Source organism: Prenolepis imparis, unplaced genomic scaffold, assembly GCF_030444845.1.
Source record: "Prenolepis imparis isolate NDT839.2.m4 unplaced genomic scaffold, iyPreImpa1.0 SCAF_10, whole genome shotgun sequence".
Classification (NCBI taxonomy): Eukaryota; Metazoa; Arthropoda; class Insecta; order Hymenoptera; family Formicidae; genus Prenolepis; species Prenolepis imparis.
This window is the reverse complement of record NW_028141168.1, coordinates 8804775-8811720: the sequence shown is the minus strand read 5'-3', so window position 1 is coordinate 8811720 and position 6946 is coordinate 8804775. Positions and strand designations below refer to the sequence as shown.

General features: G+C 43.3%; 1 protein-coding gene across 2 annotated transcripts in view; it reads left to right on the top strand.

The window, feature by feature from the left end:
- Nucleotides 1-1180: 1180 nt before the first annotated feature.
- Nucleotides 1181-6946, top strand: part of LOC145941604 (netrin receptor UNC5C) — a 36616-nt gene continuing 30850 nt past the window's right edge. Inside the window, exon 1 of one of the 2 annotated variants that reach the window (XM_083047771.1) lies at nt 1181-1706. The gene's annotated coding sequence lies outside the window, so the exon portion shown is untranslated. The remainder of the gene's footprint in view (nt 1707-6946) is intronic. The other variant, XM_083047772.1, reaches the window with a different exon arrangement.

Here is a 6946-nt window from a genome sequence, read left to right as displayed (position 1 = left end):
CTCCGTTAATTGAAAATCGCGATAGCGCGGCACGGAGTGCGGAGAAGTAAATAGCACGTTCAGATTGATTGGGTTTATTGAGTGAGTAGACTCACGATGTAATGTTCAATGATACACCCTGAATGGGAGTTTGATTAGTAGGCATTCGGAGGCTGCGCGAAAATACACGGTCGTTAAGTCCCGATTCTGATAATATGTAATCGAAATAAATATCGTTTCACTTTATCCCGTGTGTGTGTGTGTGTGTGTGTGTGTGTGTGTGTGTGTGTGTGTGTGTGTGTGTGTGTGTGTGTGTGTGTGTGTGTGTCTGTGTACTCTTTGTCGTCTTTTCAGAAGCCCGTACTTAACGAGCGATTTTGTTAGCCTTTCGTAAATGCGTAAGGAGAGTATTGTTATTATATAATATCGACGTGAGATGGGTTATTCGTTAATCACGTAAAAACGTCTATATTTCGCGGACCTTTCTCTCCTTTATAATACAAGCTATATTTTTTCCTCCCTTGATATATAAAACTTCGAGTGAGTCATCAATTTAATTCGCCCGCAAAATTTTCATTCGCAGACTCGACGCGCAAAATAATATATTCTCTGTCAATACTAATTATCCGCGATCCTCGCCGTGAATCTCCAACATGCGTAACCAAATCAAATGCTCGGAAATTCGAATGTCCCCCGAGTAATCGGGGAAACAAGCAGGTTGGACTAACATTCCTCCTGCGAGGGTATGCGATGTACCATCCGTGACAACCGGATGGGATGAATATTTAACAAAGTCTGCGGCCATCTCTCTGTATACACGGAGAGATATATACACTCCGTCTCGTGCGGCAGTTCGGACAGTACTCTGCGGCATCCGCGTGTGCACAGCAACGACTGCAGAGAACAGCATCCAGGCTCCCACCAGAGCGCTCTTTTCCTCTTAGCTGCCTCTCCGCCTCCGTCAGTACCTACACCATCACGGCATCGCCTCCGTCGCTACTACTGCCGCCACCACTACCATCACCACCATCACCATCACCATCGCCACCACCACCATCACCCTCACTACCACCACTACCATCGCCATCACCGTCGTTCTGTCCGCGATACCTCCACCACCACCGTCAGCGACCTCCACCACCATCGCCACCACGTTCGCCCAGCACCGGCGCTCAAGAGGCGAAGGGCCCCGAGATCTCCGCGCTAGACTACGAGTCAGTTGGCCGACATGAGCCGCGCGTGCTGGGGCTCCCGGTGTTTATCCGCTTTTAACGGCTAATCCCAAAAACGCGTACTCTCGTATATATATATTAGGACGTGCGCGTGCACGTACCCCGCTCGTGAAACGTACACGAGGGGTGAGAACGACGGGTTTCTCATACAGTTTGTACCTGTGAGGGGAGAGAGAATTTTTGACGTACGGATCTCTGGCTCCAATTTTTTTGGAACGGCGTGAATAGCTTCCGCGTGACGGAGAGAATTTAGTGTTCTTTGTTGCTGCGTTGCCGCGGGATCACGGATACGAGATATATCGATGTGAAAAATAGTTTATCCTTGAATTGACGCGAACGTATATGTATATCGATAGTCGCGATCCGGGAGTGAAGAATGACGTTACGACGCGCAGTGTAACGAACTTGCAACGATGATAACGTCAGTGTCAGTGCAGTGGGGTTAAAGTGCCAGCCGGTTTATGGATAACCATGCTTCGCTGATTGGCTGCACGAGTAAGTGATATCCGGCATTAGTTGCGTAATGCGTCGTGTAGCGAATTTTTCTTCGACCTAGGAAATGTGTCCCGATAGCATATGTAAAATAGTCGCTCCTAGTCGAAACGTGCGCGGAATACTATTTGTAAAACGCTATCTCTCACGAGAATATCACAAATCATTTCGCAAAGCTGCGAAATAAAATAATAAAATTGGAGCACTTGTGCATTACGATATTTTGTTACAAAAAAATATTTTTTTTTAAATTAAACTTGTCATATATTTTTAAGAGAGCATAATTTTTTTAAATGTTTCTCCTTTAAACGTGATTTAAATGAACGCTTGAACGCTGACAGTCTCTCGCGACATTTTAGACGACTAATCGAGATAAATTCTCTGTATGCTCCCGAGCGACTACGAATATTTCGACGATTCATTCCGGTGACTGCACATTTTCAAAAGCCCGCTAGGGACCAAATCGAAAGACGAACGTTAGCATTTAACCCCTGCACTCCCGCTGGGCCACATCTACACGGTCCAAGAGTCTCCGGGAGCCTATTAAAAACTCGCGGCGTGTCATAAACTCATGCTCGTCGAACTCCAACTTAGTCCTTCCCTCTGCACGTTCGGCCTCTTCCAAAATACCGGTTGTTACGAAGCTCGATTCGGTGATCACCTCGCGATATCAACTACCGGATTTGCGCGAAACGACTATAATCTTCAACCCCTGCTGCCGCGCTTTGGCAGGTTAAAGGTACGCCGATATTACAGGTCCGCGCATCAAATAAATGAAGTCGTTGGAAAAATTATACGAGCGGCATTAACTCGAGATATACGTTATTACTTGTTGCTTCATCGGAGTTATATTTACAACCCTCCTAAACAATGTTTAGAACAACTAGAACAATCCAGAACAACCAAAAAAATTGGATTTTTCAAAAAATGGGGGCCGCTACAAAAAACCGTTTTTTTTGCGTTTTTTGTCTTGTTTTTTGGTTTTTAGTCTTATAATTCTGGAACATTATAGAACAAACATAAAACAATCTGGAACAACTAAAAAAACATTTAAAATTAAAAAATGGGGGGCTAACTTCATACACATCAACCCTCCCCTCTTATGTATATGTGCTGCCGGCGTAAAAGTTGGCCAAGAAAAAATAACGAAATATGCGAGACATTTTTTTTTAAAGACATTTGCGAATTTTATCTTGAATCAGCTGTTTTCCCAGCTTCACCGAACAAATGAAAATACATGTGGGATCGACTGCAACTCGTGTAAATAAAATAGCGTCGAACGCACGATAAATGGCTCCCGGGTGATCGGGGTAAACCTACAGAGAGAAAGACTGCGCGCAAAGAGAGTACGCGTAATCATAAAGTATCCTCCCGTATGCACCATCGAATAGAGATTTACAAGTACTCGGGGGCACTTACTAGGATTACGTGTACAGAAGCACGTTCTTCGATACGACTTAATGGCAGTAATACGTTGCCGGCGATTTACGTCTCACGTGTATGCCTACATCTTTTATCCGCGCTTTAAAATTTTCTACTATTGCGCTACCTATCTCATATCTACACGAAGGGAAGTTTTTCCGAAGATCTGTAGATTACATACGATTCTCAATAATACATCGTTATTAGGTTGCTACATTGGTTAGATCGTTGACGAGTGATTTGTACAACGATCGATTCAATCATCGGCCTTTTCGACGATATCCTGGTAAGAAGGATGATGGTATCATACATTTGCGCGTTTATAACGAGAAAAACGACTGTTGTAAGCGCGGCATTATCCCCTCAACAAATCGGTAACATTATGCTTCCAACTATTTACGGCATTTATTGGCTGTGAATCGTTAGTCGTGACACTCACGACCTCACAATCGCTCGTAAAGATCGCGTCTTTGTGGCACGAGTAAATCTCTTGGAATGGAAAACGCTCGATACAATACTCGATGCATTCGCCGAGTGAGCGCGAGTCGTTAATTAATAATATCGCGCTATCTCTTTAAACTGCGACGGTGGAACGTATTAATCATATTAATGGCACCGTACATTAATAATTATCGCTTTGTTTCGTTTCACGGCCGTCATGTTCGTTAAAACAATTTCGCGTATCGTGCTCGCAGGAAAATGTTAACTAATTATACGCTCATAAATTTCGCGATAATAATAAACGCGAAAAAAGATATTAAAAATATTAATAGAAATGATAGGAAGCTCTACTCGCGACTATCCCGTCGCAAAATTATTTACACGCGACCGGGGGGTTAAATCGCGGATCGATAAACGCGATCTCGAGTAACCCGGCGACGTACGTACATACATGTATGATTCCATCGTTATAAATAACTTTGGAACGCGATAGTGTGATGTCGGTCTCGAAACGATTACAAGAGAACAGATCCGGCCGTTGACTAAACATTTCGACCCTTTTATGAGCCCCTTCGAGGCAGGTAGGCGCTTCGATGTTCTCACGGAGGCCCCCCCAATGAATCGACCGCCACAGATGGGGCCTTACGCGTGCCAGGTGGGCTCCTTTCGACGACGTTGAGGTCTTCTCCAGCCAATGCAACAACGACGTTTCCTGCGAGCTGATCGAGACCGCGATACCGTGGCGTTTCTGCGAGACCGGCCCAGGGGCCCCATTGATCCTAACGTTACGATAACGAAAGACGAGCCAAAAGCGAGTTTTTGATGGTCGGAGCACGGAAAGCACAGAGATCGGCAGGGATCGGCGATGCTATGGGCAGTCTTCGGGGTACCAGCCGTCTTTCACGCACTCGTAGCACGTACGCACGAGTTTCCTGTCTTCCTCAACGGAACTCCTCGACCGGGCACGTGTATGACGTATCATCGTATACGTACAGACGCGAACGGAAGTCGGAAAACGCGGGGGTGAGAAACACTCGACGAAGACGCCGGCGGCGGCGGCGGCGACGTATAAAATGATAGACGTCGGCATAAAATCGTCTACCTCCCCCGAACACGAACGTGATCAATGCGCACGAATGTGTACCCTTCCGCGAATAATATCGCGTGTGAATGGCGTATTAACTTGCTTCAAAGTATGTATCGGGCTGGCCGAGCCTGGCCTTTACGCGGATCCCGTGGAGATTCGAGAGTGTAGGTTTCGCGTAATAGTTTCACTCCAGAATATATCCCGACATGATATTTTTATTCATGATGAGGAGGGGGTGGAAGAGGAGAATTTCAACGAACGCATTACAACGAAGCGCGCGATAAAGTTGAAATTGCTCGTTCGGAAAAAACGAGGAAAAGCGGTAATAAGCTTTTTATATGGTTTTAACATCGAAAATGCATCGATCGATATTTCAAATTTCATTGTTGAAAAAAATGAACAATTTCACTCAGTATTATTTAATTTGCTATTAAACATTAAAAAGCAGAGAAAATGGAGCTAATATTTTTTTACATATCTTATCCGTAAAATATTGCATACATATGGCTATTTCATTTCTCATCAAGATTTGTCGAGTCTCTTTTCCGCGCCAAAAGTAGTCTTAATAATTTAAATTCTCGTTGCCTTCGGCTATATATAGAGCGTACATGTGGCTGCGCAAAATCCACAAGCATCTTGCAAGAAACGCGAACTTAGGAATTTATTTATAATTATTTTCGCGTTGTTGCACGAGAGGAAGAGAAGCGAAAGTTGAAAGCGCGACGATACGGAATCCGGCGTGGATGAAGAAGAGACGAGATGTTGGTCGAGAGGCAAAGCCTCACTGTCGGTGACGGCGACATTCAAAGAAGCTCGCGCGTGTCACGCTCAGTCAGTGTATTTACAGAAAGCGACAAACGCAGTAAAGGCAGAAATAAAGGGACCCATTGGCATAAGGCGCCTCGCTCCGCTTCATTATTTTTTTGAGGGCCCTTTTCTGCGCAGGGTTTCTATAGGCGACTCCGGACTGTAGCGATCATTATATGCGACTGTGAAACGCGCCAGTTAGTCGTTAATATCGTCTCCGACAAAGTCAAATAAGGTCTCTCCTCCTTTCAATCGCCAAGTACCACCCAACGCAACGGGCCGAGGGCCCAGTAACTGTGGGTCCCTTATGCGAAAAATATATTCACGCGACGACGAATTTCTGACTCCTATTAAGCTGGCCCCACCACCAACGCCAAATAAAGTCGCACCTATCGATTAATTTAGTGCTAATTATGTGCTAATTTGTTGCCGTAGTCCGGATTTTGTCGCTCAAACCGTTTAGCAGGAATTAACGTGACGTTTAAAGTGACATTAAGCTAGCCCCCCCCCCCCCATAATGAAAAAAATATATAGAATGCTCCGCGCCGTGTCAAGTAAAAGTAACTCTAAAAATGTGTTGATCCTTTGTTTTTGGTATCAAAATAATCTACAGACAGTGTACTAACCAAATAAATGCAAAACTGAATTTGTTGCTCGATTTTAACTATCAAAACGCGACGCTTTGTCGCCACGGAACACATACGTCGCGCGGAAATATATCATAAAATTAATAAAAAAATTAGTTGCTCGGCTGTTTTTGGTATTAAGATGATCTACAAACAATATGCTAACTAAATAAATGCAAAACCGAATTTGTTGCTCGATTTAAACTAATTAAAAACGAGACTTTGCGCGACTTATATGTTCTGCGGCGACAAAGTCTCGCTTTTAAATAGTTTAAATCGTAAATGTAAATTCGCGAATTTATACCATTAAAGTGATAAAATAATTTGTTGCTCGGCAGTTTTGGGTATAAATATAATCTACAGACAATGTACTAACTAAATAAATAAGAAATTGAATTTGTTGCTCGATTTAAACTAATTAAAAACGAGATTTTGCGCGACTTATATGTTCCGCGGCGACAAAGTCTCGCTTTTAAATAGTTTAAATCGAGCAACAAATTCAATTTCTTATTTATTTAGTTAGTTTATTGTTTGTAGAATATATTCATACCCAAAACAGCCGAGCAACAAATTATTTTATCACTTTAATGGTATAAATTCGCGAATTTAGCTTTAAAGTTGAGCTTTAAAGAGTTAATATATGAATGAACGGGAAGCGCGCACGAGATGAAGATAATAAAGATAATCAAGAAACGAGCAATTTCAGCGTTTCATTCGAGTCGAATCTGCGCGAAATGCTTTTATATGTCCCCGAATATAATAGTGTGCAATAAAACTACACACGAATAAAACGCCGAAATAAAAATGCATTTTAACAACAGTTGCACATATATACGCGAAATTTTATGTTATGTAGCTCA